At 41.0% G+C, this 12,343-nt stretch overlaps 1 protein-coding gene across 1 annotated transcript in view; it reads right to left on the bottom strand.

The window, feature by feature from the left end:
* The window catches only part of ASIC2 (acid sensing ion channel subunit 2), a 370,223-nt gene that overhangs the window by 160,251 nt on the left and 197,629 nt on the right, over nucleotides 1-12,343 (bottom strand). The window lies entirely within an intron of this gene.

Raw genomic sequence — 12,343 nt, forward strand, 5'->3', positions numbered from 1 at the left:
GCATAATTTCTGCAAGGATTATGTGAGGCGGGCTTGACCTGTTTTTGATGGAGCCATTCTGGCCCCTGATCACTCTGTCTTTCTAGTTGTTTATCTCTTTAATAACATATGGTAGACTTTGCTCAGGAATCTAAGGCAAGCTCACTCGTCTGCCATCTTTAATCATGATTCTCTTCCCTCTTTCGGACAGAGACAACTTTTGTCCTCCACCAGTCCTGAGGTCGTGCTCCTGTTTTCCACGCTCTTGCCAATATCACTGACAGTGGTTCAGCAATCACACCTGTCAGTTCTTAAGTATCCTTGGTTGAAGGTCATCTGAGCTTAGTGACTTGAATTTATCTACAGTGTCTAGGGGTTCTCTTACTGCTCCTTACTTATCTTGGGAATCAGCTCCCGATTAGCCATATTTTTCTGGTCTTTTCTAAGGGTAAAGGGCATACTCCTTCATAGAGAAAATCAGAGAAATAATTTCACCTGTTCTTTGTCATCTGTCATAGCACCATTCCCTCCACCCAATGATTCTGTCCTCTCTTTGATATTCTTCTTTTTCCCAACAAAGCAAAAATAGGAAGGATGGGGGAGGGGTGTTTTGTGAGCTCTCTTTGGCAGCCTTGGCTTTTTCTGACTTTCAGCACTCCTGACCCCATTCTCTTCTTGTGTATTACTCTTATTGCCTGCCTTAACTTCCATCTTCTGTACATATCTTTAAAAAATCCAACGTAGCTGAAACACATCCGCTTCAATTCTTTTGAAATGGAGTGGGTAGGTGGTACAGTGAATAGAGCGTGGGGCCAGGAGTCAGGAAGACCTGAATTCAAATCTGACCTCAGACACTTACTAGCTGTATGACCCTGGACAAATCAGTTTTGATAGTCTTGGCTTCCTCATCTGTAAGATGGGGATAATAATAGCACTTACCTCCCAGGGTTGTTATAAGGATAAGATGAGATAATAATTGTAAAGCCCCTGGAACATATTAAGTACTATGGAAATGTTAGCTATTATTGTCACAACTCTCCCTTTTCTTTCTCATCATGGTGTTTTCCTGTGTCTTCAGACTTTCATTCTTGTGGCGGCTAGGTGGCACAGTGAATAGAGCACCGACCCTGGAGCCAGGAGGACCTGAGTTCAAATCTGGCTTCAGATGATACTTAACACAAAAACTAGCCATGTGACCTTGGGCAAATCACTTAACCACAACTGCCCTCCAAAAAGCAAAGGAAAAAAAAGAATTTCGTTCTTGAGAACCTTCTATTCCTAGAATGCATTCCCACCTCATTTTGCGCTGTTGAAATCTTTCCCTTTCTTCAAGGCATAGTGCCTGGCACATAGTAAGTAAATGTTTGCTGACTGACTTATACTCTAGCTGTAAGGGGATAGAATGTTTCTAGAATACTTTGGCTTAGTCTCTCATTGGTTAGAACCATGTTTACCACATTTAAATGGGTATAAGAGGCATTTAGATGGCATAGGGCAGTTGGCTTGAAGTTGGGAAAACCTGCATTCAGATTCTGCCTTCAGACACTGTATGACTCTGAGCAAGTCATTTACACTCTTTGTTCCTCAGTTTCCTCTTCTGTAAAATGAAGGGCTTGTACTTAATGGCCTCTAAGGTCCATCTGGCTCTAAAGATGACCTCATTTATTATCCCCCCCCTTAAAGATTATAAGCTCCTTGAAGGCAGGAATTTTGTCTTTCTCTTCCCATGACTTAGCATTATTCTTTGTACCTAGTAGATGCTTAATGATTGTTAAATTATTAAACTCAATCTTGTATACTACCCACATCTGTGGAAGAAGAAACTGAGACCCAGAGAGTGAAGGTCATTTGCTCAAGATCATAGTAGAAGTTTGAAGCAGAGCTGGGACTTTCAAAGTTTCCTTTAGCTGCAGAAGAAAATGATGAATACAATACCTGATTTGTAGTTGAGATCTGGATTCAATTATAATTACAACTCTATTACTTACTTACTATATGACTTTGGTCAAGTTACCATGCTTCTCTGTGCCTCAGTTTCCTATTTTGTAACATGAAGTCATTGAATTAAAAGATCTCTAAACTCCCATTCAACTCTCAATCTTATGATGACTGTAGGATTATAGGATCATAGATTGAAAGCTGGAAAGAACATTGGAGGTAATCTTGTTTTAAAGATCTCATTTTAAAGAGAAGGAAACTGAACCCAGAGAGATGCCATGATGTGTCACAGAGGGTCACAGAGCCAGTCGGTAGCAGGGCTGGATTTCAAACTGAGGTCATCCGGTGATGGAGTAGAGAAGCACTCAGCTGAGCTCTCCCAACATTCCCCTCCAAACAACTTTAAAACAATATCTCAAATGGAATTCTGAAGTGGCAGAGCCACCAAAAGGTCAGAGAGAGACATTCTTCTAGCCCAAGAGAACACAGGCCGTTGGAAAGAGAGATTTGTGATGGGGGAGGAGGCTAGCCCAGAGTTGGTATGAAATGCTAGAGGTGGGGCCAGGTGGTGGTGGGAGAAACAGCAGCAGTTTCAGGAGTTCTCAAGCCAGACAGAGTAAGGGGAATGTTCAGAAAGAGACAGGGAACCCCTGTACTAGCACTAGATGCAGGACCAGATGCTGTTTGGTAACTTCATTGTCTAGAACCACTCCTGGGTCATAATTTAAGGGTGGAGAGGAGCACTTTCAGGCAAGAGGGAGTGGAAGCCTTGAGGGTCAGTATCATTTCCAGACCCAAGCAATCAGGAATGTGAGGAAAAGTATCATTTTTGGTCCTAAGGGAGGAGGGATCCTGAGGAACATTATTGATTACAATCCCAAGGGATCAGGGACCATTTCTGGGTAAGAAGCAGAGCTCAGAGAAAGAGAGAAATGATCACACTTTTCTCCAGATCATACTACTTTGTTAGCATCAAGACCTTCTAGCCCTCAAGAACTAGCTCTGAAAACAGCAGTGCAAAAAACCCCAAAGTTTGAGACAGAACTCCCCCTTCCCCAGGACTGGGAACAGAGCCCAACATTAACATAAAATTCCAAATCAAGACATAGGGTGGAAAAAAAAGCAAACAACAACAAAAAGAACCTGACCATAAAAATCTACTATGGTAACGGAGAAGATCAAGACACAAACTCAGATGACAATGAAATCAAAATACCTACATGCAAAGCCCCAAAGAAAAATGTGAATTGACAGAAGCCCAACAAAAATTCCTGGAAGAGCTAAAATGATTTTCAAAATCAAGCAAGAGTGGTAGAGGAAAAGTTAGGTAAAAATGAAAGCAAAGGAAGAAAATGATGAAAAGACAATTAACAGTTCAGAAAAAGAGGCACAAAAATAATGAAAAAAATGACACCTTAAAATGCAGAATTGACTAAATGGAAAAAAAGACACAGAAAGGATTATAGGAAGTAAAATAAATAATTTTTAATTATATGAAATTTAAAAGCTTTTGCACAAACAAAATGAATGCATCCAAAATTAGAAGGAAAACAGTAAACTAGGAAAACATTTTGTAGTAAATTGCTCTGATAAAAGTCTCATTTCTCAAATATATAGGAAACTGAGCCAAACTTATAAAAAAAGGAGCCATTCCCCAGCTGATAAATGGTCAAATGACATGAACAGGCAGTTTTCAGAAGAAGAAATCAAAGCTATCAATAGTCACATGGAAAAAAAATGCTCTAAATAGCTACTGTTTAGAGAAATTCAAATTAAAACAACTCTGTGGTACCACCTCACATCTGTCAGATTGGCTAACATGACAGAAAGGGAAAATGACAAATGATGAAGGGGATGTGGAAAAACTGGGACACCGATGCATTGTTACTGGAATTGTGAATGAATCCAATTATTCTGGAGAAAAATTTGGAATGATATGTAAAGGGCTATAATACTGTGCATACCCTTTGACCCAGAAATACCCCTATTATGTTTGTATTCCAAAGAGATTGAAGAAATGAGGAATGAAAATATGTGTACAAAAACATTTATAGTGGCCCTTTTTGTGGTGACAAAGAATTGGAAACTGGGGGAATGTCTATCAATTGGGGAATGGCCAAACAAGTTGTGGAATATGATTATGTTGGAATACTATTGTCCTATAAGAAATGACAAGCAGGAAGCTTTCAGAAAAACCAGGGATGACATGAATTTATGCAAAGGGAAGTAAGCAGAACCAGGGGAACATTATACACAGTAACAGCAATATTGTACTATGAAGACTACTTTGATCAAGACGGTGATCCAAGCCAATTCCAAAGGACCCATGATGAATAATTTATCCACCTTCAGCAAGAGAACTGATGAGCCCTGCATGCTGATGGAAACGTACTTTTTTAAACTTTATTTTTATTGTTGCATTTTGTTTTTGTTTTTTCCTCAATATGGCTAATATGGAAATCTCTTTTGCATGACCTTATATGTATAATCAAAATCAATTGCTTACCTTCTCAAGGAAGGAGGATGATGAGAATTTGGAAATCAATTTTTAAAAATAATTATTAAATTTTTTTTACATGTAATTGGCAAATATTTACAAAATGAATAAAAATATATTTTTTCCAAAGCCTCCGGTCCTCTGACTCCAAAAACAGAATCTTTAACTTGCCCAAGTTAGTCTCAGATCTCAGACTTCCTGGCTGTCAAAGGGGCCATTCCATGTGGGGAATGTGCGATGGTCAGTGTCTAGATTTTCCTACTGTTAGCCAATCTCCTCTCCTGCAAATCCTTTGCCCCCTCCTTTTTTTTTCTTCCATTGACTTGGGATAACCTGGTCTTATTCTCTTATACTTTAGCTTTCCTCTCAGCTCAATGTATTCCTTTGAGCATTTCCCTGACACCTCAGGTATTAATAACGTTTTCGATTTTAGACATGTCAGCAAGTTTTCCCAAGTAACGTGAAGGAGGGAGAATGTTAATGCCTCCATCTGTGAATTATGTTAATCCACTAGACTGAATTGACAGCTTTTAAAATTGTGAATTTTAATTGGTTGTCTATTCCACCTCCAAGTTCAGGATGAGGTAGTTTCATCAGCGGGATGGTGCAAGAGACTGTCTCTCCTCCTCTGGCATATCATAGGGAAAAGAGCAAGGAGATGAATTCCAGTACTGTTTTTGCTATTAACTGGCTGTGCAACTTTGGGAAAATCACTCCCCTTCTCTGGGCTTTAATTTTTGTTTCTGTCAAATAAGGGGGTTGGGCTGGCCCCAGGGTTCTTCATCTTCTTTGGATCATGAGCCTGTTTGACAGGCAGTCTGATGAAGTCTATGGATGAAGAACTCAGAGGCATGTTCTTAAATGCATTAAGGAAAAGACATTGCATCACAAAGAAAACCAGTGATATTGGGAAATCACTTCTCAGAATATTTTTCAAAAAGCCACGTTCAGAGACCTCAGGTTACTAGATGAACTGGAAGGTTTCTTCCAACTCGGATATTCTAGGATTCTATTGGAGAATCTCCCTGGGATTTAACTGCAGTTACTTTATCTTCTCACTATTCACCAGCATCACTGGTAATCCACCTTCTCATCTGCTCTCACTAACTTTTCCTTTCTCTCATCAGATTTAGGGACATACACACATGTGCACATACACATAGCATGCACGCACACACATAACATGCACACATACACATAGTACGTATACACAGTTGTGTATGTATAACACAGGTGCACAATACATACATGGACACATAGGCATACAAGTATACACAGTACATACACACATGTAATGCATGAACAATCTACATATATGCATGCACCCACATAGATACTCATATGCATCTATATCTATATGTCATTCAGTCATGTAGCTCTGTCCTGCTTTTTGTGACCCTGTGGACTGTACTGTCCATGTGGTTTTCTTGGCAAAGATACTAACATGGTTTGCCATTTCCTTCTCCAGTGGATTAAGGCAGAAGTTAAATGACTTGCCCAGGGTCACACAGCTAGTAAGTGTTTGAGGGCAGATTTAAACTGAGATCTTCCCTACTCCAGGCCTACCACCCTATCCACTGAGCCACTTAGCTACCTTGTATATTCATACACACATACAAAATACATATGCAACACAATATACATGTACATGCACACGTGCATAAACATATACACATTCATGTATATGAATATGCTTTAAAAACTTGAGCAAACTATTGGAACCTCTGTTTCAACATCTGTATAACAGTCATTCAATAAGAATTAAGCCCTTAATATTTACCATAAACTTGCTAAATTCTAGGCATACAAAAAAAAAAGAAAAGAAAAAACACTTTCTGCCCTCAAAGAACTCTCATTCGAATGCAGGGGACAACATATTAAAAACTGGGAATGTGATCTATCCAGGAAATGGAAGGGAATCTCACTGGGGAAGGTAATAGCAACTGATGGGGGTGGGGGAAGGGATAGACTAGGAAAAGACTCCTGGAGAGGGTGAGATTTGAGCAGAATGTTGCAGAAATAAATTAGGAAAACAAAAGGGCCGGGTAAGGAGGGAGAATATTCTGGAAATGGGGGCAGCCTGTGCAAAGGCATGGGGGTATGTGCAGAATCCCAAGGAGGGTTGTTTAGACTGAGGGCAAAGGAGGCAAATGTAAGGAGGCTGGCAGACAGGAAGGGGGCCAGATTGTCAAGGACTTTCAATGCCACATCTTAGACTTCATATCTGATCTTGGGTGTAATCAAGAGCCCTTACTGAGTAAGGGGATGTCATGGAGGAAGTATGCTTTCAGAAAATAACTTTGGAAACTGAGCAGAGGTGGACTGGAGTGGGGAGAGACTGTTGGCCCCTGCCAAGAGACCCATTAGAAACAAGATTTAGAAGGACCTGAACTAACATGGTGCTTTCATGAAGAAAGAAATGTTGACACATATGAAAAATGTGGTGAAGGTAAAAGATATAAGGTGAGTCAACAGTTTGGATGTATGGGGTGAACGAGAGGGAAAAGACTTGGAGCCTCAGGCCAAGGCCTATTTCTTTCGCTACACTGAGAACACCAAGATACTGTGCCTCCTGATACCCTTTTACCCCAAGACTGAGAAAGCCCTAGGGTCACAGATGATCCTTCCCATTAGACTTGGAATTCTGAAGGCAGGGACTGTCTCTTAAATCATATAGGAAGTTCCCTGAGCACTGGACTAACTCTTTTACCAAACTGGGGGCTGTAATGGGAATGCAGATTTGGAAGATCTTCCCTGCCCCTAGGCTAAAGTGCACCTGAAGCCTGGGAGGCTTGTTTTTTTAGTTGATACTTTTTGATTGGCCAGTGGGTCCAAAAGGTTGTTACATTCTCTGAGCCAGGAGAAGGCTATATAAGCCCTGATGTGTAGCTTTGTTTGGGGGGCTCACTTTGAGAAGTGTTCTGTGATTTGATCTGTATTCTGGGAAGCCGTTGTCCAGAAGCCCCCCCCCCTTTGAAAAACCCAGTTGTGGAAACCCAGATGTTGACTGGGTATGGATGTAATGGTTGGACAGTTTGGAAATCTGTCTACTTGATCTGTTTCTGTCTTGATAATTCTGCCTGTATACTTTGAAGTTCGGGGTGCTGACCTTTTCCGCTGAACAAGGTAAACGATATATGTCTGACTGATTAAAGTAAGCTTGTTAACCCGTTTTGAGTTGCTTTCCTTTAACAAAGCAGATCCAAGAACCTGTATGGTCAGCAAACCCTGAGGACGCTTGGGGTGCTTGCTGCTACAGGGGCAGAGACCAAATATTACCCTATTAATTAATTAATCAATCAATCAATCCAAATATTTACGAATATGTACCAGCGACTGGACCAGGCACTGGGGACACACAAACTAAAATGAAGCAAGTCCTTGTCTTTAAAGAGCTAACATTCTATTGGACTGAAAGAAACCATGACCTTGATTGGGAAAGTCTCAAAGTGAAAGGGATAACTGTGAATATGTTTTTAATCGACTGACTTTGTCTTGTCTGCTAAGAAGAATTTTAGAGCCTAAAGTATAGAACATAGTTGAAGGAATGGGAAAAAAAAAAGAAAGAAACCAAGAATGAGGTCATCCATGACATTTCCTGAGAGCAGGCCCTATCGCTTCCCTACCACGTGGCTTTATCTAGCTAAGGACTGAGGCTGTGTCAATTTAACCTGTTTGGAGCTATAAATACAGAGACTGTGTGTGTTTTCCCTCATCAGACTGAGAGCTCCCTGAGGGTACAGCCTGCTTCCTCCCTTCTCTGGTGGAAGCTCTCTCAGATGAAGGATTGGGTCTCCCCCTGTGAATAGGCATTTCCCCAGGGAGAGTGAGGGAAAGGGGTTGGAGATTTCTTAAGGGAATATCTGTATGGGCTTCACTAGATGGGAATAAACAGAGAAGCTGGATTAGAGAAACTTCATTTCCTGCTTGGTCACCAGCTTCCTCCGAGAACTGGAGGCCAGCCTGAGTCCACCCAGGTTTCTCTTCCTTGACTGCTAGTCAGATTTATTGCAAAGATGTTAACAAGCTGAAATTAACTGGCTCTTTTCTCAGGTTGTTGGTTTTAAAGTAATGATAGTTAAAATCACTTATAGAATGCTCAGGAGAGAGAGCAAAGGCGAAGGGGAAGAGTCAGACAAGGCAAGGAAAGCCAGTTTTTAAAATTCCCTTAAAGTAGCAAAGAAGTGGAAACAAATTAGATGTCCACAGATAAGAAAATGGTTCTGCAAGTTGTGGTGTGTGAATGGAATGGAATGTTACTCTACTATAAGAAATAAGCAAGTCACTTTAATCTCCAGATGCATCAGTGTTTTTAGGTATGAAGTGAGGAGATTGGACTAATGGGCCTTTGAGTTTCCTTCCATTACTAGATCTATGATAATTGCTTTTGAAAATGAAGATGCATGAGAAGGCATATTAACTGATGCAAAGAAAGGGAAGCAGAACCAAGAAAGCAATATACACAATGACCACAACTGTGTGAACGGAAAATAACAGTAACAACAACACAATAACTGAAATTACTTTGTCTAATTATAATGGCTAGGGTTGGCCCCAGAGAAGAAATATGAGAAGGAATCTCTTCTGTGCCCTTTGCAGAGATGGGGGACCATGGACGTCAAACACTCCATATGATGTCAGACTTTATTAATGCATTGACTAGTTTTGCTGAACTGTTTTCCTGTCTCTTTTTCATTCTTTGTTATAAAGAATGGTTTGCTGGAAGTAGGATGGAGGACCCACTGGGAAATAAGGGTATGGATTAACAAGTGATATCGATAAAAAAAAATCATTTTTTGAAAAAAAAAGTTCCTCTAAATGCATACCCACTGACCTCTTAAATAAAACCACTGGCAGCACTTCATACTAAGTTTTAGGATGTAGAGCTAGTTGAATATATCCCACTCTAAGAGAATGCTAGGTCCTTGAAGGCCTGCCTCATTCTTTTATTTGAATGCCCAATGCCTAGTATAAAATCTGGGCCATAGCAGGCACTTAATGGATGGTTTTAGATGGACTGATTCCCAGGATTCCAGGGGCATAAATTTCATGGGAAAATTGCATTAGAAGGAGGGAAGGAAGCAAGTGAGCTTTTATTAATCACTTATGTGCCAGGTACTACACTAATCACTGTACTAATATTATCTCACTGGATCCTCATCATGAGGCTGAAAGTGGGTGATACAATTATCTCAACTTTCCAGATGGAGAAACTGAGGCAGACAAGTGAAGGGACTTGCCCAGGGTCCAAGAACATGGAGGCATCGTAGCATCCTATAGCCAAAGGAAAGCCCAGCAGGGCAGGAAGGAACTTTAAGATCTTACCATGTGAGGATCAGTGTAAGGAACTGAGAATGATTTTTTTCTTTACATCCAACCTAAACCTGCCTTTTTACAACTTTTGCCCATTTTTCCTGGTTGAGTCTCTGAGGCCCACTTCCCTGAATTTTGTTCTCCTCCATATAGACCTAATGATATGATATTCAAGGATGAGGTGCAGAAATCACAGAATGTTGGAGTAAAAGAAGCTTGGATCTAGTCACAGAAGACTGAACTGTAAAGGATCTCAGAGATCAAGGAATATGAGCCCTCCTTTTACAGAGGAGGAAACTGAGCATCAAGGAGGGGAAGTGATCTACCTGAAAGCACAGTAGTCATGAGGTCCTAGATTTGGAGTTGGGACTTCAGAGACTAGCTTGCACACCTCACTACCGTGTTTCCCCGATAATAAGACCTATCCTGAAAATAAGCCCTCCCCTTAACTGTGTAAGATTCCTCTAAAATAAGCCCTCCCCCAAAAATAAGCCCTATTGAGATTGCTACTGTAGTGAAGGTGATCCCCTGCGCTACACGCTACATTATGGTACCCTCTGTATGCACCATCCCCCCCCCCCGGGTGAAACGCATGCCGTGCTCCGAGATGCATCCAATCAGAGCTGCAGCAGTGAGCGCGTCATCCTGTTCTTCCCCAGTGATTTGCTTGCTGGCGCCATTGAGAGCAGTGCCGCAGAGGAGAGCTGAGGCAGGGCAACATAAAAACCCGGTAATGTAAGCGGGAGTGAGGGGGCATGATGGAGGATAAAAAGGGCATGATGGAGGAAAAAAGAAGAACTCAGGGGGCATGATGGAGTGAAAAGAAGGACTGATGGTCATAATTTTATTATTCTGTCTGTTTTGACCCTCAGACATGAGTACAAAAAGGAAGAGCTACCGTATACTGTTGAGTATAAGAAAGCAATTGTAGAGGAGTCACATGGCAAGAATCTTGCAGTTTTCTGTAAAGAAAAACTTTTAGATATTCGAATGGTCAGAAAATGGAGAGCAGATTATAATAACTTCAATCAACAGGTGGATGAGGGAAAAGGGAAAAAGCGCAGGTCTGGATCAGGTCAGCAGCCCTTATATCCTGACTTGGAGATCCTCATTGGTGAATGGATTGCTGACAGGAGAGCAAAGGCCTTGGTTGTGCGCAGGGCTGATATTCAAGCATTTGCCCTTTCAATGGCACCAGAGTTTGAAATGGTCTCAGAAGGATTCAAAGCATCACAACACTGGTTGGACGGTTTCCTTCAAAGGTATGAACTGTCCCTAAGAAGATCAACAACACTGTTTAAGCTGGAAGATGCTCAAGTTATTAAACATGCACTTGCATTCAAATCCTTTATTGATAGGGATCGACATTTCCAAGTACCAAACCTGCAATATGATTGCTATGGATGAAACTGCAGTGTTTATGGGACAAGGATCTCAAACAACAATTCATCACAGGGGTGCAACGTCAATCTACATTCCCACCACTGGCTATGAAAGTGCACGGGTCACCTGTGTTTTGGCAATTCGTTTGGATGGAAAGAAAGCCACACCTCTAATCATCAGTAAGGGCAAGAAAGATAAGATTGAACGTGTATCTGGCATTTACGTTCTTGAAACCGAAAAAGCCTGGTGTACACAAACAGTTATAAGAAAGTGGGTTGATTTAATGCTGCCACTTGTTATGCGAGGTAACCAAAGAGGTCTGATAGTCTGGGATTCAGCCAGCACTCACCACGCTAAAGAAATGAAGAACTTCCTTGCAGAGAGAAGAATAGATCAAGTAATGATTCCTGCAGGAATGACTGCCTATCTCCAGACCCTTGATATTGCAATAAACAAGCCATTCAAGGACCATTTGCGCATGGAAGTCAATGACTACATTGAAAATAGAATGGAAAAAATCAGCGTGGAAACTTTGTGAAGCCCTGTCTGCAAGAAGTCGTGACTTGGGTGAAGAAGTCATGGGATAAAATTACTGACAGCTGTGTCGCCAAGGCACTATGAGCAGGTTACCTGGATAAGACATATTCATTTAAAGAGAGCTATATTGCTGGACATGACAGATTGGGTCCACTTCTTCTGAAGGAAATGGAGGCGCAAGACATCCAGGACGGAATTCAGGGTATGGACACTTATGACGATGTTGTTGAAGAAGATGACATGATCATTATTGAATAAAGGTACATTTTTTTTGTTCACATTTACCTGTTTATTAAAATTGCTGTCAATGTTCATTAAAATAAGCCCTCCCCTGAAAATAAGCCCTCTGGTGTTTTTCTGTCCAAAAAATTAATAAGACAGTGTCTTATTATCAGGGAAACACGGTATATTACAGATAAGGAATTGAGAAGCTATATGGCTTGTTTATGGTCACACAGATACGAAGTAGTGTTACATCTAAAAGAGGAGACCAATAGTAAGTTATCACAAGGACCCCTCCATCCTGTACCACCTACCCAAGCAAATCAAAACACATGCCCTGCCCTTGTGCACAGTCTCAAAAGAAGATGGGTGAGAGTATTCTAAACTGCTTTTTTTCTTTCATTTTTCTCTCCTTCCTTCCTTCCTTCCTTCCTTCCTTCCTTCCTTCCTTCCTTCCTTCCTTCCTTCCTTCCT

Source organism: Petaurus breviceps, unplaced genomic scaffold, assembly GCF_028583685.1.
Source record: "Petaurus breviceps papuanus isolate PSGF00001 unplaced genomic scaffold, PetGlider_PUasm1.0 186, whole genome shotgun sequence".
Classification (NCBI taxonomy): Eukaryota; Metazoa; Chordata; class Mammalia; order Diprotodontia; family Petauridae; genus Petaurus; species Petaurus breviceps.